The 20,332-nt window shown below is 35.9% G+C and overlaps 53 non-coding genes across 53 annotated transcripts; 51 read left to right on the top strand and 2 right to left on the bottom strand.

Annotated features, from left to right (window-relative positions):
* Nucleotides 1–11,276: 11,276 nt before the first annotated feature.
* Trnar-acg lies at nt 11,277–11,349 on the bottom strand. Its single transcript has one exon. It is a non-coding gene; the product is annotated as a tRNA-Arg (tRNA).
* Nucleotides 11,350–11,428: 79 nt separating this feature from the next.
* Nucleotides 11,429–11,501, bottom strand: Trnar-acg. The gene has a single exon. It is a non-coding gene; the product is annotated as a tRNA-Arg (tRNA).
* Nucleotides 11,502–11,820: 319 nt separating this feature from the next.
* Nucleotides 11,821–11,893, top strand: Trnar-acg. The gene has a single exon. It is a non-coding gene; the product is annotated as a tRNA-Arg (tRNA).
* A 231-nt stretch (nt 11,894–12,124) lies between these two features.
* On the top strand, nt 12,125–12,197 carry Trnar-acg. The gene has a single exon. It is a non-coding gene; the product is annotated as a tRNA-Arg (tRNA).
* Nucleotides 12,198–12,276: 79 nt separating this feature from the next.
* Trnar-acg lies at nt 12,277–12,349 on the top strand. Its single transcript has one exon. It is a non-coding gene; the product is annotated as a tRNA-Arg (tRNA).
* A 79-nt stretch (nt 12,350–12,428) lies between these two features.
* Nucleotides 12,429–12,501, top strand: Trnar-acg. The gene has a single exon. It is a non-coding gene; the product is annotated as a tRNA-Arg (tRNA).
* Nucleotides 12,502–12,580: 79 nt separating this feature from the next.
* Nucleotides 12,581–12,653, top strand: Trnar-acg. Its single transcript has one exon. It is a non-coding gene; the product is annotated as a tRNA-Arg (tRNA).
* Nucleotides 12,654–12,732: 79 nt separating this feature from the next.
* Trnar-acg lies at nt 12,733–12,805 on the top strand. Its single transcript has one exon. It is a non-coding gene; the product is annotated as a tRNA-Arg (tRNA).
* Nucleotides 12,806–12,884: 79 nt separating this feature from the next.
* Trnar-acg lies at nt 12,885–12,957 on the top strand. The gene has a single exon. It is a non-coding gene; the product is annotated as a tRNA-Arg (tRNA).
* Nucleotides 12,958–13,037: 80 nt separating this feature from the next.
* On the top strand, nt 13,038–13,110 carry Trnar-acg. Its single transcript has one exon. It is a non-coding gene; the product is annotated as a tRNA-Arg (tRNA).
* A 79-nt stretch (nt 13,111–13,189) lies between these two features.
* Trnar-acg lies at nt 13,190–13,262 on the top strand. Its single transcript has one exon. It is a non-coding gene; the product is annotated as a tRNA-Arg (tRNA).
* A 163-nt stretch (nt 13,263–13,425) lies between these two features.
* On the top strand, nt 13,426–13,498 carry Trnar-acg. Its single transcript has one exon. It is a non-coding gene; the product is annotated as a tRNA-Arg (tRNA).
* A 79-nt stretch (nt 13,499–13,577) lies between these two features.
* On the top strand, nt 13,578–13,650 carry Trnar-acg. Its single transcript has one exon. It is a non-coding gene; the product is annotated as a tRNA-Arg (tRNA).
* Nucleotides 13,651–13,729: 79 nt separating this feature from the next.
* Trnar-acg lies at nt 13,730–13,802 on the top strand. Its single transcript has one exon. It is a non-coding gene; the product is annotated as a tRNA-Arg (tRNA).
* A 79-nt stretch (nt 13,803–13,881) lies between these two features.
* Nucleotides 13,882–13,954, top strand: Trnar-acg. Its single transcript has one exon. It is a non-coding gene; the product is annotated as a tRNA-Arg (tRNA).
* Nucleotides 13,955–14,175: 221 nt separating this feature from the next.
* On the top strand, nt 14,176–14,248 carry Trnar-acg. The gene has a single exon. It is a non-coding gene; the product is annotated as a tRNA-Arg (tRNA).
* A 79-nt stretch (nt 14,249–14,327) lies between these two features.
* Nucleotides 14,328–14,400, top strand: Trnar-acg. Its single transcript has one exon. It is a non-coding gene; the product is annotated as a tRNA-Arg (tRNA).
* Nucleotides 14,401–14,479: 79 nt separating this feature from the next.
* Nucleotides 14,480–14,552, top strand: Trnar-acg. Its single transcript has one exon. It is a non-coding gene; the product is annotated as a tRNA-Arg (tRNA).
* A 208-nt stretch (nt 14,553–14,760) lies between these two features.
* Nucleotides 14,761–14,833, top strand: Trnar-acg. Its single transcript has one exon. It is a non-coding gene; the product is annotated as a tRNA-Arg (tRNA).
* Nucleotides 14,834–14,889: 56 nt separating this feature from the next.
* Trnar-acg lies at nt 14,890–14,962 on the top strand. Its single transcript has one exon. It is a non-coding gene; the product is annotated as a tRNA-Arg (tRNA).
* A 79-nt stretch (nt 14,963–15,041) lies between these two features.
* Trnar-acg lies at nt 15,042–15,114 on the top strand. The gene has a single exon. It is a non-coding gene; the product is annotated as a tRNA-Arg (tRNA).
* Nucleotides 15,115–15,193: 79 nt separating this feature from the next.
* Trnar-acg lies at nt 15,194–15,266 on the top strand. The gene has a single exon. It is a non-coding gene; the product is annotated as a tRNA-Arg (tRNA).
* A 79-nt stretch (nt 15,267–15,345) lies between these two features.
* On the top strand, nt 15,346–15,418 carry Trnar-acg. Its single transcript has one exon. It is a non-coding gene; the product is annotated as a tRNA-Arg (tRNA).
* Nucleotides 15,419–15,498: 80 nt separating this feature from the next.
* On the top strand, nt 15,499–15,571 carry Trnar-acg. The gene has a single exon. It is a non-coding gene; the product is annotated as a tRNA-Arg (tRNA).
* Nucleotides 15,572–15,650: 79 nt separating this feature from the next.
* Nucleotides 15,651–15,721, top strand: Trnap-cgg. Its single transcript has one exon. It is a non-coding gene; the product is annotated as a tRNA-Pro (tRNA).
* A 79-nt stretch (nt 15,722–15,800) lies between these two features.
* On the top strand, nt 15,801–15,873 carry Trnar-acg. Its single transcript has one exon. It is a non-coding gene; the product is annotated as a tRNA-Arg (tRNA).
* A 79-nt stretch (nt 15,874–15,952) lies between these two features.
* On the top strand, nt 15,953–16,025 carry Trnar-acg. Its single transcript has one exon. It is a non-coding gene; the product is annotated as a tRNA-Arg (tRNA).
* A 79-nt stretch (nt 16,026–16,104) lies between these two features.
* On the top strand, nt 16,105–16,177 carry Trnar-acg. The gene has a single exon. It is a non-coding gene; the product is annotated as a tRNA-Arg (tRNA).
* A 164-nt stretch (nt 16,178–16,341) lies between these two features.
* Nucleotides 16,342–16,414, top strand: Trnar-acg. Its single transcript has one exon. It is a non-coding gene; the product is annotated as a tRNA-Arg (tRNA).
* Nucleotides 16,415–16,493: 79 nt separating this feature from the next.
* On the top strand, nt 16,494–16,566 carry Trnar-acg. The gene has a single exon. It is a non-coding gene; the product is annotated as a tRNA-Arg (tRNA).
* Nucleotides 16,567–16,645: 79 nt separating this feature from the next.
* Nucleotides 16,646–16,718, top strand: Trnar-acg. The gene has a single exon. It is a non-coding gene; the product is annotated as a tRNA-Arg (tRNA).
* A 79-nt stretch (nt 16,719–16,797) lies between these two features.
* Nucleotides 16,798–16,870, top strand: Trnar-acg. Its single transcript has one exon. It is a non-coding gene; the product is annotated as a tRNA-Arg (tRNA).
* Nucleotides 16,871–17,088: 218 nt separating this feature from the next.
* Trnar-acg lies at nt 17,089–17,161 on the top strand. The gene has a single exon. It is a non-coding gene; the product is annotated as a tRNA-Arg (tRNA).
* A 79-nt stretch (nt 17,162–17,240) lies between these two features.
* Trnar-acg lies at nt 17,241–17,313 on the top strand. Its single transcript has one exon. It is a non-coding gene; the product is annotated as a tRNA-Arg (tRNA).
* Nucleotides 17,314–17,392: 79 nt separating this feature from the next.
* Trnar-acg lies at nt 17,393–17,465 on the top strand. Its single transcript has one exon. It is a non-coding gene; the product is annotated as a tRNA-Arg (tRNA).
* Nucleotides 17,466–17,534: 69 nt separating this feature from the next.
* On the top strand, nt 17,535–17,607 carry Trnar-acg. Its single transcript has one exon. It is a non-coding gene; the product is annotated as a tRNA-Arg (tRNA).
* A 79-nt stretch (nt 17,608–17,686) lies between these two features.
* Nucleotides 17,687–17,759, top strand: Trnar-acg. Its single transcript has one exon. It is a non-coding gene; the product is annotated as a tRNA-Arg (tRNA).
* Nucleotides 17,760–17,837: 78 nt separating this feature from the next.
* Trnar-acg lies at nt 17,838–17,910 on the top strand. The gene has a single exon. It is a non-coding gene; the product is annotated as a tRNA-Arg (tRNA).
* Nucleotides 17,911–17,989: 79 nt separating this feature from the next.
* Nucleotides 17,990–18,062, top strand: Trnar-acg. Its single transcript has one exon. It is a non-coding gene; the product is annotated as a tRNA-Arg (tRNA).
* Nucleotides 18,063–18,141: 79 nt separating this feature from the next.
* Trnar-acg lies at nt 18,142–18,214 on the top strand. Its single transcript has one exon. It is a non-coding gene; the product is annotated as a tRNA-Arg (tRNA).
* A 79-nt stretch (nt 18,215–18,293) lies between these two features.
* Trnar-acg lies at nt 18,294–18,366 on the top strand. The gene has a single exon. It is a non-coding gene; the product is annotated as a tRNA-Arg (tRNA).
* Nucleotides 18,367–18,445: 79 nt separating this feature from the next.
* Nucleotides 18,446–18,518, top strand: Trnar-acg. The gene has a single exon. It is a non-coding gene; the product is annotated as a tRNA-Arg (tRNA).
* Nucleotides 18,519–18,595: 77 nt separating this feature from the next.
* Trnar-acg lies at nt 18,596–18,668 on the top strand. Its single transcript has one exon. It is a non-coding gene; the product is annotated as a tRNA-Arg (tRNA).
* A 79-nt stretch (nt 18,669–18,747) lies between these two features.
* Nucleotides 18,748–18,820, top strand: Trnar-acg. The gene has a single exon. It is a non-coding gene; the product is annotated as a tRNA-Arg (tRNA).
* Nucleotides 18,821–18,899: 79 nt separating this feature from the next.
* On the top strand, nt 18,900–18,972 carry Trnar-acg. Its single transcript has one exon. It is a non-coding gene; the product is annotated as a tRNA-Arg (tRNA).
* Nucleotides 18,973–19,051: 79 nt separating this feature from the next.
* Nucleotides 19,052–19,124, top strand: Trnar-acg. Its single transcript has one exon. It is a non-coding gene; the product is annotated as a tRNA-Arg (tRNA).
* Nucleotides 19,125–19,203: 79 nt separating this feature from the next.
* Trnar-acg lies at nt 19,204–19,276 on the top strand. Its single transcript has one exon. It is a non-coding gene; the product is annotated as a tRNA-Arg (tRNA).
* Nucleotides 19,277–19,355: 79 nt separating this feature from the next.
* On the top strand, nt 19,356–19,428 carry Trnar-acg. Its single transcript has one exon. It is a non-coding gene; the product is annotated as a tRNA-Arg (tRNA).
* A 79-nt stretch (nt 19,429–19,507) lies between these two features.
* On the top strand, nt 19,508–19,580 carry Trnar-acg. The gene has a single exon. It is a non-coding gene; the product is annotated as a tRNA-Arg (tRNA).
* Nucleotides 19,581–19,659: 79 nt separating this feature from the next.
* Trnar-acg lies at nt 19,660–19,732 on the top strand. Its single transcript has one exon. It is a non-coding gene; the product is annotated as a tRNA-Arg (tRNA).
* An 80-nt stretch (nt 19,733–19,812) lies between these two features.
* Trnar-acg lies at nt 19,813–19,885 on the top strand. Its single transcript has one exon. It is a non-coding gene; the product is annotated as a tRNA-Arg (tRNA).
* Nucleotides 19,886–19,945: 60 nt separating this feature from the next.
* Trnar-acg lies at nt 19,946–20,018 on the top strand. Its single transcript has one exon. It is a non-coding gene; the product is annotated as a tRNA-Arg (tRNA).
* Nucleotides 20,019–20,248: 230 nt separating this feature from the next.
* On the top strand, nt 20,249–20,321 carry Trnar-acg. Its single transcript has one exon. It is a non-coding gene; the product is annotated as a tRNA-Arg (tRNA).
* The last annotated feature ends 11 nt before the right edge of the window (nt 20,322–20,332 follow it).

Here is a 20,332-nt window from a genome sequence, read left to right as displayed (position 1 = left end):
TTACTTTTCTTATTGGATCTTTGGAAACGCTGAACCTGCCTTTCTAAAAATTCTACTAGTTTATTTTGTCAATACAAGTAAAATGTTTTTTGAATTATTCAAATCGCATGCTCCGATCTCTCGAAAACTGAAATACCATTTTTGGCTCTTGGTGCCCCGTATCTTCGAAATGGCTAGATCTCTCTTTGCCAAAAATTCGGCGCGTCTCCTTATCTATAGCAATCGAATATATCTTAATTCATTCAAATCGGTTGATACGTGTTCTCGAAATCGTCGACGGAAAATTATGTCCGCACATACATATATATAGACACACACGTACGCATACATCCATTTTTTCTAAGATATGCCACAATGTTTAGAAACCGTGAAAATTTATAAAAAAAGAGTGCGCGTAAGGTTCACATGCGATTGAAGTAAAACTTATTTGCTACTGTACAAGATGGCATTTAAGTAAAAATAAATACATCATATAACAACTTGAATAATGTTTATTAGTAATATGGTAACACTCGTGATGCACACATTTATTGGTGTCAACCATTCTACACATTACACATTCTACATAAATTATATATTTATAAAAGCATTAAAAGCATGTATAATATTTAAAAACAATAATGTAATTAAAGTCATACTTCAAATATGACATGATCGGTTTGTCATTGTAATTAGCATTTAGAAATGAACTTTCATTAGAGAAATGAAGTAATTGCTGATTAATAAATTCTATAATATTCACATAGGTCACATAGTGGATTATGTTAAACAACGCCTAAGCAAATATTGTTTTTGCAACTTCACTCATCATGGAATTGTGTTTGAAGAACTTCATGTAATTAATATTAACATACATTCATTGACTGCTTATATTTTCATACTTTTTCGCCGGCGATATAATCTCATTCTTTGAACAGCTGTAATATCTGTCTTGCCTAAAATATTTTTCATTTTAATAACCTCAAAGATTTATAGAAACTACGAATAATATAGAAATAAAATCTAATCAATAAACATACGTTTAGTACACGGCACAAATGTTTGATTCGTTTTATGATATTTGTTTAATGATGCCGGTACGCATACAACGACAGATCTCTATTCACCTACACGACGACTAATCACAATAAACTCGTATAGAAATGATCTCATCGAGAGCGAATGACTAACAGTTCGGGCGTAACGGACTTCCGTTGCATTTGTACGTATTTACACTTTAGTCGCGCCTAAAGAAGTTTTACTTCAAGAATTATTTTCGTTTTTTTTGCGATTACTAGATATAACTTAATCTACGGGAAGTTAATCAACATTAGAAAAAATAATCATATATTGTTATTGATCAACTGAATTATTTTCATATCTCTGGAAAATTTCCAAGGGCAAACTACCACTCATACTTTTCATTTCTTGGAATATTTTTGAATGAGGAATCATCTTTTTTTACCGGCGCCCCGTTTACAGGAGGCGTCGAAGCGCGAGATCGTTTGTAAGCTATTAAACCGTAAGCGTCATGGAAATTTGGATTTTTCCTATGCATGAGACATGTTAATACGAAATTCTAATATGCATACAAGATATATTTACACGACCTCGGATTTATGAGAAGTTATAGAACTGTCTTGCTGTAAAAGATAAATATTCAAGCATTTGCTTATAAATAATTTATATGCAAATATGAAATATAGTTATCATTTTTATTTCTGTTCTCTCTATATCTCGATGGATGAATTGCGTCTACGGCAAGTAGATGATATAAAAGTAGTAAACTTTATCTTAATTATTCAGATCCATTTCTATCAAGAGGAGAAATTCTGACTAGCGTTATAATTATAATATTGTAAGCTAGTGGTGCATGGCATCGTGCCTTAAGGCAAATTGCTGGTACTTCCCATACCAATTTTTTTTTAAAGTTTAAACATTTTTGAAAAAAAATTACTCTGAAAAAATTAAATTTTTGACAAACTATAAATTTTTGACAAAAATTTACTTTTTTTGAAAAAAAAAGGCTTTTTGAAGAAAAATTTATATCGAAATATTATGGAAATTCTGAACTTTTTTTCAAAGCAATCGTACTGCTTTAACTGCACACACACACACACATACATCCATTTTTTCTAATTGTAAGATATGCCAAAATATTCAGAAACCTTTGAAACGCAAAGATATATCAAAATTTTCAATTTCGATTTTTTTGCGATTACTATAACTTGCCCTACGGGAAGTTAACTAGTGGTGCATGGCATCGTGCTTTAAGTCAAAAAGGTTGGAACTTCCCGTACAGAATTGTATATTTGAGAAAAAAAATCAGCAATCAATAAATATTGAGCAATGATTAATAATAATTGTTTTACACATTTTCAAATAGATAATTATAATCGCTATATATTTTATCGTTTACAAAATATACCGTGACGATCTTCTCGCTCAAAACACTTGAGAAAGTTTACATTAGCAAGAGTTGCCAAATAAATCCATCTGAGGATATATTTCTTACGATTAGAATAACGCATTTGAAAGATATACATTTTCAAATTGAATTGTAAATTTGATATTAATATTTGAAGTAAAAAGCTTTGTACAATTCCAAAAATTTTGAAAAAAAAAATGAAAATTTTGAAATTTGTTTCTACCGTATGAGTATACTTTAAAAATTAACAATCGTGCCCTAAGGCAAATTGGTGAAATTTCCCGTACCGTAACAAAATGTTCGAGGAATATTAAATGTTTTCAAATAGATTATTATAAATAAATTCTGTAATATTGTGTAATATTTATAAGAATTATGTAAACTGAATTGCAAAGTTGAAAATATTAGTTTAATTTGTATATTAGAACTTGGGTCAGAATTACAAATAAAATCTGGATTATTTTCGATATGCAAAATAAAAAATATTTTTTGAAAAAAAAAATGTATATATAATTCCACAATCAATTATTTTGTTAACACAAGCAGAAAGTTCCTTGAATCATTCAAATCTGGCGCTTAGTTCTCTCAAAAACTGCCATTTTTTGCACATTTAGCTCTGTATCTTCGAAATGGCCGGACCTGCCTTTGCCAAAAACTAATCACCACATATCCCTATCAATAGAAATTGAATGTTTTTTTGAACCATTCAAATCGGTTGATCTGTGCGCCGAAAACGTGGACGAAAAATTGTATCGTATCCATACATACATACACGCACACACATCCATTTTTTTCTGAGGCATGACAAAATGTTCAGAAACCTTCAAAACGTGAAGAAATGTAAAAAAAAATATTTTCAATTTTTGGACGATTACAATAACTTACATTAGACATATGTAATTGATCATTTTTGACTGCCAAATATCATTTTTTTTACTTTTTTCTCTGTATCTCCAAAACCGCTAGACCTGCCTTACCAAAAATATGATACAAATTTCAATACAAATAACATGTTTTTTGAATCATTCAAATCGGATGCTCCGTTCTCTCAAAAATTTAATTACCGTTGTTGATACTTTTTGCCCTGAATCTTCAAAACGGATGGACCTGACTCCACCAAAAACTAATCAGCTCGTCTTTTCATCAATATGAATCGAATGATTTTTAATTCATTCAAATCGGTTGATTAGTGCGCCCGAAATCGTGGACGAAAAATTGTATCTAAACATACACACACACGCATCCACTTTTTCTAATAATAAGGTATCTAAGGTATGTTCAGAAACCTTTAAAACGTGAAGATATGCAAAAAAAATATTTTCGATTTTTTGCGAATACTATAACTTACGTTACGAGAAGTTTATAAGTATGAAGCATATCTAAAGTCATGTTCTATACAAACTTACCGAGAGTAAAGGTCCACATCTCATATTTCAAAACATTATATAAATTAAATTGCAAAATTAAAATTATTTATATCAAGTATATAAGTGAGCTTTAGAATTTTAGCTAGAAATAAAAAATCGGAATAATTTGCTAATGCATATTTATTATATTAAAATTACTTGATTAATCCGTAGTTAAACATAATCAGCAGAAAATGAAAAGAAGGAATTTTCCCCAAATATGTCGCGGTGCTATAATAAGAAAATTCTCTTCATATATTTACCAAGCATATATATATATATATATATATATATATATATCTAGTTAAATTAATTTATATATATAATATGTATGCTCATGAGTTTGCTCTGTACTTGTCCCAAGAGTGGGCGATTATTTGTATTTTCGTCATTTTGTGGTTTCCCAGCATCCATTCCTTGTTATATATATATATATATATATATATATATATATATATGAATTCCTTGTTATATATATATACACATTCACGAAATTGTGAAATATAGATTATATTATTATGTGGAATATTAGTTTACCCAGGATGGTTGTATTTTAGACGAATAATAGATTTCAAAATATCATCGTCAATTACTTACCAAATCGACAATTAGTTGACCAAATTTAAACTAGTTGGTATTGGTATTTTGCCTTGAGGCAAGTTACATAAACTTTTAGATATGTGAAAATAAACGACCTAATAATTAAAAAATAAATAAATTTACGAGTGATTAAAAGTTTTCCGTGGATTTATTACACATTCATTACACATAAATGAAAACGAACGAACACGTTAACTCCGAGTATTTCCTAAAAGCAAATTTATAAAAATCAATAATTTTTATAATTGAACCAGTTTCCATAAGACTTTAATAGTTTTGTATGTTCATTAAGACCAAACACTCTATCGTTATATCAAGTGAATCGTCTAATTTTAATTTTAACAAACCTAAAAAAACTACTCAATTTTTCAAACTTTGATTAATTTTAAAGATTAAACTATTTGTCGTGAGGCCGTAATATTTCAGTAAGTTCTATAAGACCATCATATGTATTGCCAAAAAAAGTTCCATAAATATCGTTTTAAATTTTTTTTCAACAGTTAATTACAAAAAAAACGGCTCGGTAGATTTTCACTTAAATCTAATCAGTATCATTCACAACTAATATCTTTCGAAAAGTTTTTGATTTCATAAAATCGTTTCAGTAGTATGAGCTTAAATGTGAATGAAAAGTTTAACAATTTTTCGCAAATTACAAAGAAACGGCTCGGCCGATCGTCGCATAAAACTGAGAAACGATAATCCTCATCGGGATATATCAAATGGCTTTTAAATTTCTAAAATTCTTTCAGGCGTTTTTGAGCAAACGTCGATGAAAGGTCTAATTTTGACAAGTGCCAAAAAAACGATACTATTTTTTGCAAACTCTGACGAATTTTAAAAGCTAAACGAGTTGTCATAAGGCCGTTTTTTTAGTATGATCTAGAACAGGGGTCGGCAAGCTTTTAACTGTAGTGTGCCAAGCCACTCTACCAATATGTTTTAGAGTGCCGCCTTAATTTTGAAATATATAGTTAGGTTCTAGGGGAGAAGAATTATAACCAAATTTATCTTTTAAACATATTTATTAACAAATAACATGAATTTCTAATATAAACAGTGCCCGATTACCCCAAAGGCCCGTGAGACCCGGGCCTAGGGCGGCATAATTTAGGGGGCGGCAAATTTTTCAAAATGTAAAAATTTTAAACTCGATGAAATGACACAATTCATTTTAAGGATAGATCCTGAATTTTTTTTTTGTAAATTTAGAGATCATTTTCGATGAAATAGAACGTAATGCGTTTTCTAATCAATTTATTATTCGTGGGTGCCGCATTGATATTTTCTTGATGTATCATATTATCAACTTCAGGAAGGCTAAGTTATAATAATCCTAAAAAATCGTAAATAAAATTGTTTATATATCTCTACGCTTCAAGTTCTCCTGAACATTTTGACATGCCTTAGAAAAAATGAATGTATGCATGTGTTTATGCGGTTACAATTTTTTGCCAATTGGCATTCGGGAAGACGTGCTGATTAGTTTTTTGCAAAGACAGTTCCACCCATCTCGGAATAGGGAGCAAAGAGTGAAAAAAATGCTAATTCAATTTTTCAAAAACGAAGCGTCCGATTTGAATAATTCAAGACACTTTTTACTTGTATGACGAAATAAGAACTATCGAAAATTTTGCGAGAGCATGGTCAGCGTTTTTGGTGACCCAAAAAGGTGTCATTTGGTGATAAAAAATGATCATTGACATCAAATTATTAGATTTGTTATAAAAAAATTATTAATTATTACAAATTTTGTCTTCATTATTTTGATTTATTACGTACCGAGATTTTTAATTTTCAAAGTTTACTTCTTAGATAGTTTAAATGTCCTTTGCAAGGATCAATCGCCATGAATGATTCAAAAAATATTCGCTTGGCTTTGATTGAGAGGCGTACTGTTTATGCAGGCAGGTTTAGCATTTTTAGAGATACAGAGCGCAGAAGGTGCAAAAGTGGTCATAAAGGTTTTGAGAGTACAGATCATTCGATTGGAATGACTCAAAAAATATTTTGTTCGTGGTATTTTAGTGATATGAAGAAATGATTAGTTTTCCGAAAAGGCAAGTCCACTGGTTTCAAAATTTTGAGAAAATTAAAATATCTAAAATTTTCAAATAATCGAATTATTTTAGAATTTAAAAAAAAACTCGAAATTTCTGAATATCTCGGTTCTATTTATCGAGTTTAGTCCAATGTCTTTTTAATTTGTGAAATCAGTTCAGGCGTTTTTGAAAATTAAATTTTGATTTATCACATCACAAAAGCGCCTTTTAACACAAATTTTGAGTTTGAAGTTTTATCAAACTTTGATGAATTTTTAAAATTGTCAAATATTTTGACTCCTAATTGATATCTTTCAGAAATCTTTTTTCAATTTTAAAAATCGGTTTCTGGCTTTATTCCAGAAACGTAATATTTTTGCTTTTTTATGTTAATTTCTAACAACCGGCCCATCCGATCGTCCCGCAAACCTAATCAGTCCGGATTTCGAACCAAAATTTTTTGAATGGTTTTTGAATTTTTAAAATCGACTTAAAATTGTGGGCTAAAACTTCGACGAATTTTTTCTCTCTTTTACTAATTACAAAAAAAAGCTTGGTCGACCGTTAAACCTGCCTTCCCAAAAATTTAGGTAATTATTCATTCCTTTAGTACAAGCAAATTTTTTTTTAATTATTTGGAAACAGCCTCTTGGTTCTTTCAAAAACTGAATTGCAATTTTTACACTTTTGTTCTGTATTTTCCAAACGGCTAAACCTGTCTTAGCGAAATCAGAACTTTCTTATCTATGAGAATGTAACATACATACATACACACACATCAATTTCTTTTAAGGCATGCCAAAATGTTTAGAAATGTCTGAAAAATATGCAAAAATTTTTATTTTCGATCTTTTGCGATTACTAAAACTTACGAGTACTTTACGCAAAGTTAAAAGTTGTATTTAAGTAATTTAGAATAAAATTATAGTTTAATTAAAAAAGTAAAAAATTGTCTATTAAAAAGGGCGCCTGATCAGATAGGGCCTAGGGCGACAGAAAGCTTAATCCGTCACTGAATATAAACTAAACAACTTTAATGCGAACCTTGTGCCTGCACATTTTACCTTAACATTTCAATATCCGGGGTATAATTTGTAACTTTTAATTTCACACAAGATACTGAATGTTTAGTTGTTAAACGATTTCTTTGTGAACTCAAAATATGTTTCATGTGAGAAAAAAATTGTTTACAGAATTATGTGGAATCAAAAGTTGAAAGAAGAGCGCATACAATTTTCTTTAAACAATTAAATCTTTTCCGGCAATGTCATTCAACAATTTAATATGGCTGTCGATTTTTCCATAGAGTCATCTTCCAGATTTTTTTGTAATTCCTTCAAAATATAGGCACATAAGCTTCAAAGTTTTTGCATCTTCTAGAAAATTCATCTTTAAGTACTTCAACGTAGGTTGAATTACATTAGCGAGCTACGTTAGAAAAATAATTATAATTAAACATTTTCTCTAATTTAAAAATCACTCAATATTTGCGATTTTCCTGATTACTTTATAGAGTGCCATTTAGAACCCCATCGCGTGCCAAGCCTGGCACGCGTGCCGTAGCTTGCCGATGCCTGATCTAGAAGACTATGGTATCTACCGTCAAAAAAATTATAATAAAAAACGACGAAATGTTTCATATATCTTTACGATTTAGAGGTTTCTTAATATTTTGGCATTACTGAGAAGAAATTAGTGTATGTGTGTGTGTATGTGTTCGGATACAAATTTTCTTCGACGATTTCGGGAACCCGGTTCAACCGATTTAAATAATTCGAAAATCATTCGATTTGTATTGCTGGAAAGACGTGCTTATTAGTTTTTGGCTAAGGCAGATCTAGACTTTTCTAAAATACGAATCTTTTAAAAAAGTTTGAAGTTTTTTTAAAACCTTTAATTGTTGGTACGGACCAGCAATTCGCATCAAAGTACGACTAATGCTTAATTCGGTAGAGGAATACTTTTGTACTTAATTTCATAGGGGAATAGTTGTGTCTTTACTTCTTAGAAAAATAATCTGTGAATCTCAAGATATACTAATTTAAAAAAAAAACTTTTAGAACAAGCTCTTACCTTTTCTATATGCGATTTTGTACGACGGCTTTCCACTCGATCTGTAATAAATAAAAAAATAGTAATAATTAAAATATTAGAGCAGCAATAGAAAAACATATATTATATTTTCTAAATAAAAAATATCTACATAATAATTTAGCGAAAAGATTTTAATCTTATGAGACTACCAGAGTAGAAAAAGCGCAACAAGTGGTTATCTACTCAGCGAACCATATAACTGAAAATATTGCCTTTACGTGTGAACTAAATATATTTGTTCTATGTCCACCTATACAAACGTAATATATCATATGTGTATATGTATGATAAAAATATTTTGTGGTATATGTGATAAAAATGGATCAAAGGACATCGGCTATTTTATTTTATTTGCATTTGATGATAAACTAGATTGATGTGAAATATTTTTAAATGAATCATTCCTATATTGCATGTAATCAGTTTGCTATATATGCAGGTGAAACAGCATATTCATCATGAGTACTTTGGGTCGATCGCATGTTAAGTTTTCATTTATAAAAATATGATTGATGATGCCGCAAATTACTTTGCATACATTATGAATTAAATATTACATTTACTTCATTATTATTCCTAATAACTTTTATTATTTCAGAATAATTAATCTATACATATATGTATATACTCGTATATAGGGTAGGGCGGGGCACAAAGATCCAATTTGACTTCAAGTAATGTTACTTAACTGTCCAAAACGCAAATGAACTATATCACAACACTACAATCTTTTTCCTTCTACTACCAAAAATTTGTTTTTAAAAATCCTAAATATACTTGTTTTTGAGACATCGGTGGTGGACCTTTCGGCTTTGCTCTACCCTATATATACATATATATATATATATATATATATGTATATATATATATATATATATATATATATATATATATATGTTAGAAAACGCGTAATTGAATCGTGAAATTATCCGGAAAAGTTCCAAACTTACCTTCAATACCTTTCTCACGTCTAGAATTTTCCGTGACATTAGAGTTTATATACAAACGGAACTATTTAATTGTTTAGTATTTTAATATTTGAATTTTTTGATCATCAGGAAATTGATTATTTAAATTTTATTTAAATTTTTTTAATGTGGAATTGAAAAATACATACAACTCTTTTTACTTCTGAATATTATTCATTTTTATCAAGGTTTGTTCACCCTTGACAATTTTTCTCAAATTTGTGAAAATAAGCCTATTTTGGGCACTACGGTGTAAAATTGCAATGAAAACCTCACACATTATTCTTTTCTGAATATAGTTGGAGTTTATAACACAGGTATAACAGTACCAACAGTACATAGCCACGAGTCTATTACCATTATATAAACTAAGCAAAAATTAAGTCATCAATATCTTCGGAAAGCTGATCATTGAAAAATAAGTGATTTTAAACGTGAATTGAACGGGAAAAATATTTTTCTCAAAATATCTAGCACGTGCATGTATATATAGCTCTTCTGTCGCAATAATGTATATACTATATTCAGTTTGTTTACTGAATTAATTTTAATCGAATCTCGCCAGCGGCGTAGTACAAACAAACAAATACAGCCAAACATTTTCTATATACATATAACCATCGAATATACACACGCGTATAAAATAAAATACGCGTATACTATAAATGGTAGAGTGTAGACAGATATAGTCACAAATACTGAGAAAGTACGAAAAGCTCGCCTTGAAGGCGCCGTCAACCCCTGCAGTTTCAATGGATGATGTTTTTGCCTGCTATTTCTATGGTAATAGACTCGTGGCTAGTCATCATTATATTTTTATCAATACTTGACTATTGTATTTGTACCCAATAAAGTCATTTCGTGTAACTTATTTAGCAAGAGTAACAAAAGTTTTAACGGATAGCATTCATGGTCAAAACAAATCTGTGCAAATTATTCATGTATTAACGAACATCCATATTTCTAAATATATGCAGTATAAAATATTAATCAACAATTAAATTCTTAGTAGACAAGTGAAACTATTCATGCAAATCGGACGCTCCGTTCTCTCAAAAATTGAACTGCCACTTTTATCACATCATGCCCGGCATCTTTGTAATGGCTGGACCTGCCTTAGCTTAAAACTAATCAGCATGTCTCCCCATCAATAGGAAACAAATGGTTTTTGAGTCATTCAAATCGGTTGATCTGTGTGCTTGAAATACTCGATGAAAATTGATATCCGCACAATACATGTTATATATCAATATATACATACAAACACACACATATAATATGTCCTTTTTGTCTAAGATGCGTCAAAAGGCTTTGTTAATTGAAGATATATAAACATTTTCATTCTCTATTTTTCGCGATTACCATAACTTACCCCACGTGAAGTTAAAAATTGTTGGTTGTAGTTAGTGTAAAAGTTATAGTAATCACAAAAAACTCAATAATGAATATTTATTTTCATAACTTAAGGGGGTATTCTAGTGTAGAGCAATGAATTTCAGGTCATTTTTAAAGTGTCGTTTAAAGTAATAAATGTTTGTACTCTCAATTTTTTTACCACTTGTTTATTAATATTATGAAAATACAAAACAAAAATAAAAAAAGTTGCAAATTGAAAAAACTGGCAGCTGATTAATTCAGAGGTAAATAACGTATTATCGTTAACCGTTGCGCCACAGGGCCACACATATAGATCGTTGAATATTTCGGAGGTAAATATCATATTAGCACATGTTTTGAAAGCTTAAGTGACAAAATAAATCGATGATGCCAGGATTCGAACCTGGAATCTTCTGATCCGTAGTCAGACACGTTATCCGTTGCGCCACAGGACCACACATACATTTTGTTGAATATTTCGGAGGTAAATATCATATTAGCATATGTTTTGAACGCTTAAGTGACAAAATGAAACGATCCTGCCAGGACTCGAACCTGGAATCTTTTGATCCGTAGTCAGACGCGTTATCCGTTGCGCCACAGGACCACACATACATGCTGTTGAATATTTTGGAGGTAAATATCATATTAGCATAAGTTTTGAACGTTAAGCGACAAAATGAAACGATCCTACCAGGATTCGAACCTGGAATCTTCTGATCCACACATACATGCTGTTGAATATTTCGGAGGTAAATATCATATTAGCACATGTTTTGAACGTAGTCCTGTGTCGCAACGGATAAAGCGTCTGACTACGGATCAGAAGATTCCAAGTTCGAATCCTGGCAGGGTCGTTTCATTTTGTCACTTAAACGTTCAAAACATGTGCTAGTATGATATTTACCTCCGAAATATTCATGTGTGGTCCTGTGGCGCAACGGATAACGCGTCTGACTACGGATCAGAAGATTCCAGGTCCGAATCCTGGCAGGATCGTTTCATTTTGTCGCTTAAGCGTTCAAAATATGTGCTAATATGATATTTACCTCCGAAATATTCAACAACGTGTATGTGTCGTCCCGTGGCGCAACGGATATCGCGTCTGACTACGGATTAGAAGATTCCAGGTTCGAATCCTGGCAGGATCGTTTCATTTTGTCACTTAAGCGTTCAAAACATGTGCTAATATAATATTTACCTCAGAAATATTCAACAGCGTGTATGTGTGGTCCTGTGGCGCAACGGATAACGCGTCTGACTACGGATCAGAAGATTCCAGGTTCGAATCCTGGCAGGATCGTTTCATTTTGTCACTTAAGCGTTCAAAACATGTGCTAATATGATATTTACCTCCAAAATATTCAACAGCATGTATGTGTGGTCCTGTGGCGCAACGGATAACGCGTCTGACTACGGATCAGAAGATTCCAGGTTCGAATCCTGGCAGGATCGTTTCATTTTGTCGCTTAAGCGTTCAAAACATTTGCTAATATGATATTTACCTCCGAAATATTCAACAGCATGTATTTGTGGTCCTGTGGCGCAACGGATAACGCGTCTGACTACGGATCAGAAGATTCCAGGTTCGAATCCTGGCAGGATCGTTTCATTTTGTCGCTTAAGCGTTCAAAACATGTGCTAATATGATATTTACCTCCGAAATATTCAACAGCATGTATGTGTGGTCCTGTGGCGCAACGGATAACGCGTCTGACTACGGATCAGAAGATTCCAGGTTCGAATCCTGGCAGGATCGTTTCATTTTGTCGCTTAAGCGTTCAAAACATGTGCTAATATGATATTTACCTCCGAAATATTCAACAGCATGTATGCGTGGTCCTGTGGCGCAACGGATAACGCGTCTGACTACGGATCAGAAGATTCCAGGTTCGAATCCTGGCAGGATCGTTTCATTTTGTCACTTAAGCGTTCAAAACATGTGCTAATATGATATTTACCTCCGAAATATTCAACAGCATGTATGTGTGGTCTTGTGGCGCAACGGATAACGCGTCTGACTACGGATCGGAAGATTCCAGGTTCGAATCTTGGCAGGATCGTTTTATTTTGTCGCTTAAGCGTTCAAAACATGTGCTGATATGATATTTACCTTCCAAAATATTCAACAACAGGTATGTGTGGTCCTGTGGCGCAACGGATAACGCGTCTGACTACGGATCAGAAGATTCCAGGTTCGAATCCTGGCAGGATCGTTTCATTTTGTCGCTTAAGCGTTCAAAACATGTGCTAATATGATATTTACCCCCGAAATATTCAACAGCATGTATGTGTGGTCCTGTGGCGCAACGGATAACGCGTCTGACTACGGATCAGAAGATTCCAGGTTCGAATCCTGGCAGGATCGTTTCATTTTGTCGCTTAAGCGTTCAAAACATATGCTAATATGATATTTACCTCCGAAATTCCAGGTTCGAATCCTGGCAGGATCGTTTCATTTTGTCGCTTAAGCGTTCAAAACATGTGCTAATATGATATTTACCTCCGAAATATTAACAGCATGTATGTGTGGTCCTGTGGCGCAACGGATAACGCGTCTGACTACGGATCAGAAGATTCCAGGTTCGAATCCTGGCAGGATCGTTTCATTTTGTCACTTAAGCGTTCAAAACATGTGCTAATATGATATTTACCTCCAAAATATTCAACAGCATGTATGTGTGGTCCTGTGGCGCAACGGATAACGCGTCTGACTACGGATCAGAAGATTCCAGGTTCGAATCCTGGCAGGATCGTTTCATTTTGTCGCTTAAGCGTTCAAAACATGTGCTAATATGATATTTACCTCCGAAATATTCAACAGCATGTATTTGTGGTCCTGTGGCGCAACGGATAACGCGTCTGACTACGGATCAGAAGATTCCAGGTTCGAATCCTGGCAGGATCGTTTCATTTTGTCGCTTAAGCGTTCAAAACATGTGCTAATATGATATTAACCTCCGAAATATTCAACAGCATGTATGTGTGGTCCTGTGGCGCAACGGATAACGCGTCTGACTACGGATCAGAAGATTCCAGGTTCGAATCCTGGCAGGATCGTTTCATTTTGTCGCTTAAGCGTTCAAAACATGTGCTAATATGATATTTACCTCCGAAATATTCAACAGCATGTATGTGTGGTCCTGTGTCGCAACGGATAAAGCGTCTGACTACGGATCAGAAGATTCCAAGTTCGAATCCTGGGAGGGTCGTTCCATTTTGTCACTTAAACGTTCAAAACATGTGCTAGTATGATATTTACCTCCGAAATATTTATGTGTGGTCCTGTGGCGCAACGGATAACGCGTCTGACTACGGATCAGAAGATTCCAGGTTCGAATCCTGGCAGGATCGTTTCATTTTGTCGCTTAAGCGTTCAAAACATGTGCTAATATGATATTTACCTCCGAAATATTCAACAGCATGTATGTGTGGTCCTGTGGCGCAACGGATAACGCGTCTGACTACGGATCAGAAGATTCCAGGTTCGAATCCTGGCAGGATCGTTTCATTTTGTCGCTTAAGCGTTCAAAACATGTGCTAATATGATATTTACCTCCGAAATATTCAACAGCATGTATGTGTGGTCCTGTGGCGCAACGGATAACGCGTCTGACTACGGATCAGAAGATTCCAGGTTCGAATCCTGGCAGGATCGTTTCATTTTGTCGCTTAAGCGTTCAAAACATATGCTAATATGATATTTACCTCCGAAATATTCAACAGCTTGTATGTGTGGTCCTGACTACGGATCAGAACATTCCAGGTTCGAATCCTGGCAGGATCGTTTCATTTTGTCGCTTAAGCGTTCAAAACATGTGCTAATATGATATTTACCTCCGAAATATTCAACAGCATGTATGTGTGGTCCTGTGGCGCAACGGATAACGCGTCTGACTACGGATCAGAAGATTCCAGGTTCGAATCCTGGCAGGATCGTTTCATTTTGTCTAATATGATATTTACCTCCGAAATATTCAACAGCATGTATGTGTGGTCCTGTGGCGCAACGGATAACGCGTCTGACTACGGATCAGAAGATTCCAGGTTCGAATCCTGGCAGGATCGTTTCATTTTGTCGCTTAAGCGTTCAAAACATGTGCTAATATGATATTTACCTCCGAAATATTCAACAGCATGTATGTGTGGTCCTGTGGCGCAACGGATAACGCGTCTGACTACGGATCAGAAGATTCCAGGTTCGAATCCTGGCAGGATCGTTTCATTTTGTCGCTTAAGCGTTCAAAACATGTGCTAATATGATATTTACCTCCGAAATATTCAACAGCATGTATGTGTGGTCCTGTGGCGCAACGGATAACGCGTCTGACTACGGATCAGAAGATTCCAGGTTCGAATCCTGGCAGGATCGTTTCATTTTGTCGCTTAAGCGTTCAAAACATGTGCTAATATGATATTTACCTCCGAAATATTCAACAGCATGTATGTGTGGTCCTGTGGCGCAACGGATAACGCGTCTGACTACGGATCAGAAGATTCCAGGTTCGAATCCTGGCAGGATCGTTTCATTTTGTCGCTTAAGCGTTTCAAAACATGTGCTAATATGATATTTACCTCCGAAATATTCAACAGCATGTATGTGTGGTCCTGTGGCGCAACGGATAACGCGTCTGACTACGGATCAGAAGATTCCAGGTTCGAATCCTGGCAGGATCGTTTCATTTTGTCGCTTAAGCGTTCAAAACATGTGCTAATATGATATTTACCTCCGAAATATTCAACAGCATGTATGTGTGGTCCTGTGGCGCAACGGATAACGCGTCTGAACGGATCAGAAGATTCCAGGTTCGAATCCTGGCAGGATCGTTTCATTTTGTCGCTTAAGCGTTCAAAACATGTGCTATTATGATATTACCCTCCGAAATATTCAACAGCATGTATGTGTGGTCCTGTGGCGCAACGGATAACGCGTCTGACTACGGATCAGAAGATTCCAGGTTCGAATCCTGGCAGGATCGTTTCATTTTGTCGCTTAAGCGTTCAAAACATGTGCTAATATGATATTTACCTCCGAAATATTCAACAGCATGTATGTGTGGTCCTGTGGCGCAACGGATAACGCGTCTGACTACGGATCAGAAGATTCCAGGTTCGAATCCTGGCAGGATCGTTTCATTTTGTCGCTTAAGCGTTCAAAACATGTGCTAATATGATATTTACCTCCGAAATATTCAACAGCATGTATGTGTGGTCCTGTGGCGCAACGGATAACGCGTCTGACTACGGATCAGAAGATTCCAGGTTCGAATCCTGGCAGGATCGTTTCATTTTGTCGCTTAAGCGTTCAAAACATATGCTAATATGATATTTACCTCCGAAATTCCAGGTTCGAATCCTGGCAGGATCGTTTCATTTTGTCGCTTAAGCGTTCAAAACATGTGCTAATATGATATTTACCTCCGAAATATTCAACAGCATGTATGTGTGGTCCTGTGGCGCAACGGATAACGCGTCTGACTACGGATCAGAAGATTCCAGGTTCGAATCCTGGCAGGATCGTTTCATTTTGTCGCTTAAGCGTTCAAAACATGTGCTAATATGATATTTACCTCCGAAATATTCAACAGCATGTATGTGTGGTCCTGTGGCGCAACGGATAACGCGTCTGACTACGGATCAGAAGATTCCAGGTTCGAATCCTGGCAGGATCGTTTCATTTTGTCGCTTAAGCGTTCAAAACATGTGCTAATATGATATTTACCTCCGAAATATTCAACAGCATGTATGTGTGGTCCTGTGGCGCAACGGATAACGCGTCTGACTACGGATCAGAAGATTCCAGGTTCGAATCCTGGCAGGATCGTTTCATTTTGTCGCTTAAGCGTTCAAAACATGTGCTAATATGATATTTACCTCCGAAATATTCAACAGCATGTATGTGTGGTCCTGTGGCGCAACGGATAACGCGTCTGACTACGGATCAGAAGATTCCAGGTTCGAATCCTGGCAGGATCGTTTCATTTTGTCGCTTAAGCGTTCAAAACATGTGCTAATATGATATTTACCTCCGAAATATTCAACAGCATGTATGTGTGGTCCTGTGGCGCAACGGATAAGCGTCTGACTACGGATCAGAAGATTCCAGGTTCGAATCCTGGCAGGTCGTTCATTTTGTCACTTAAGCGTTCAAAACATGTGCTAGTATGATATTTACCTCCGAAATATTTATGTGTGGTCCTGTGGCGCAACGGATAACGCGTCTGACTACGGATCAGAAGATTCCAGGTTCGAATCCTGGCAGGATCGTTTCATTTTGTCACTTAAGCGTTCAAAACATGTGCTAATATGATATTTACCTCCGAAATATTCAACAGCATGTATGTGTGGTCCTGTGGCGCAACGGATAACGCGTCTGACTACGGATCAGAAGATTCCAGGTTCGAATCCTGGCAGGATCGTTTCATTTTGTCGCTTAAGCGTTCAAAACATGTGCTAATATGATATTTACCTCCGAAATATTCAACAGCATGTATGTGTGGTCCTGTGGCGCAACGGATAACGCGTCTGACTACGGATCAGAAGATTCCAGGTTCGAATCCTGGCAGGATCGTTTCATTTTGTCGCTTAAGCGTTCAAAACATGTGCTAATATGATATTTACCTCCGAAATATTTATGTGTGGTCCTGTGGCGCAACGGATAACGCGTCTGACTACGGATCAGAAGATTCCAGGTTCGAATCCTGGCAGGATCGTTTCATTTTGTCGCTTAAGCGTTCAAAACATGTGCTAATATGATATTTACCTCCGAAATATTCAACAGCATGTATGTGTGGTCCTGTGGCGCAACGGATAACGCGTCTGACTACGGATCAGAAGATTCCAGGTTCGAATCCTGGCAGGATCGTTTCATTTGTCGCTTAAGCGTTCAAAACATGTGCTAATATGATATTTACCTCCGAAATATTCAACAGCATGTATGTGTGGTCCTGTGGCGCAACGGATAACGCGTCTGACTACGGATCAGAAGATTCCAGGTTCGAATCCTGGCAGGATCGTTTCATTTTGTCGCTTAAGCGTTCAAAACATGTGCTAATATGATATTTACCTCCGAAATATTCAACAGCATGTATGTGTGGTCCTGTGGCGCAACGGATAACGCGTCTGACTACGGATCAGAAGATTCCAGGTTCGAATCCTGGCAGGATCGTTTCATTTTGTCGCTTAAGCGTTCAAAACATGTGCTAATATGATATTTACCTCCGAAATATTCAACAGCGTATATGTGTGGTCCTGTGGCGCAACGGATAACGCGTCTGACTACGGATCAGAAGATTCCAGGTTCGAATCCTGGCAGGATCGTTTCATTTTGTCGCTTAAGCGTTCAAAACATGTGCTAATATGATATTTACCTCCGAAATATTCAACAGCATGTATGTGTGGTCCTGTGGCGCAACGGATAACGCGTCTGACTACGGATCAGAAGATTCCAGGTTCGAATCCTGGCAGGATCGTTTCATTTTGTCGCTTAAGCGTTCAAAACATGTGCTAATATGATATTTACCTCCGAAATATTCAACAGCATGTATGTGTGGTCCTGTGGCGCAACGGATAACGCGTCTGACTACGGATCAGAAGATTCCAGGTTCGAATCCTGGCAGGATCGTTTTTTTGTCGCTTAAGCGTTCAAAACATGTGCTAATATGATATTTACCTCCGAAATATTCAACAGCATGTATGTGTGGTCCTGTGGCGCAACGGATAACGCGTCTGACTACGGATCAGAAGATTCCAGGTTCGAATCCTGGCAGGATCGTTTCATTTTGTCGCTTAAGCGTTCAAAACATGTGCTAATATGATATTTACCTCCGAAATATTCAACAGCATGTATGTGTGGTCCTGTGGCGCAACGGATAACGCGTCTGACTACGGATCAGAAGATTCCAGGTTCGAATCCTGGCAGGATCGTTTCATTTTGTCGCTTAAGCGTTCAAAACATGTGCTAATATGATATTTACCTCCGAAATATTCAACAGCATGTATGTGTGGTCCTGTGGCGCAACGGATAACGCGTCTGACTACGGATCAGAAGATTCCAGGTTCGAATCCTGGCAGGATCGTTTCATTTTGTCGCTTAAGCGTTCAAAACATGTGCTAATATGATATTTACCTCCGAAATATTCAACAGCATGTATGTGTGGTCCTGTGGCGCAACGGATAACGCGTCTGACTACGGATCAGAAGATTCCAGGTTCGAATCCTGGCAGGATCGTTTCATTTTGTCGCTTAAGCGTTCAAAACATGTGCTAATATGATATTTACCTCCGAAATATTCAACAGCATGTATGTGTGGTCCTGTGGCGCAACGGATAACGCGTCTGACTACGGATCAGAAGATTCCAGGTTCGAATCCTGGCAGGATCGTTTCATTTTGTCGCTTAAGCGTTCAAAACATGTGCTAATATGATATTTACCTCCGAAATATTCAACAGCATGTATGTGTGGTCCTGTGGCGCAACGGATAACGCGTCTGACTACGGATCAGAAGATTCCAGGTTCGAATCCTGGCAGGATCGTTTCATTTTGTCGCTTAAGCGTTCAAAACATGTGCTAATATGATATTTACCTCCGAAATATTCAACAGCATGTATGTGTGGTCCTGTGGCGCAACGGATAACGCGTCTGACTACGGATCAGAAGATTCCAGGTTCGAATCCTGGCAGGATCGTTTCATTTTGTCGCTTAAGCGTTCAAAACATGTGCTAATATGATATTTACCTCCGAAATATTCAACAGCATGTATGTGTGGTCCTGTGGCGCAACGGATAACGCGTCTGACTACGGATCAGAAGATTCCAGGTTCGAATCCTGGCAGGATCGTTTCATTTTGTCGCTTAAGCGTTCAAAACATGTGCTAATATGATATTTACCTCCGAAATATTCAACAGCATGTATGTGTGGTCCCTGTGGCGCAACGGATAACGCGTCTGACTACGGATCAGAAGATTCCAGGTTCGAATCCTGGCAGGATCGTTTTCATTTTGTCTTACTATGAATATTTACCTCCGAAATATTTAAACAGCATGTATGTGTGGTCCTGTGGCGCAACGGATAACGCGTCTGACTACGGATCAGAAGATTCCAGGTTCGAATCCTGGCAGGATCGTTTCATTTTGTGTCGCTTAAGCGTTCAAAACATGTGCTAATATGATATTTACCTCCGAAATATTCAACAGCATGTATGTTGGTCCGTGTCGCAACGGATAACGCGTCTGACTACGGATCAGAAGATTCAGGTTCGAATCCTGGCAGGATCGTTTCATTTTGTCGCTTAAGCGTTCAAAACATGTGCTAATATGATATTTACCTCCGAAATATTCAACAGCATGTATGTGTGGTCCTGTGGCGCAACGGATAACGCGTCTGACTACGGATCAGAAGATTCCAGGTTCGAATCCTGGCAGGATCGTTTCATTTTGT

Source organism: Ctenocephalides felis, unplaced genomic scaffold (assembly GCF_003426905.1).
Source record: "Ctenocephalides felis isolate EL2017-DRISC unplaced genomic scaffold, ASM342690v1 CF-g0.4_SCAFFOLD_03570, whole genome shotgun sequence".
Taxonomy (NCBI): domain Eukaryota; kingdom Metazoa; phylum Arthropoda; class Insecta; order Siphonaptera; family Pulicidae; genus Ctenocephalides; species Ctenocephalides felis.
The sequence above is the reverse complement of the archived record's forward strand: the minus strand, read 5'-3'. Positions and strand labels throughout refer to the sequence as shown.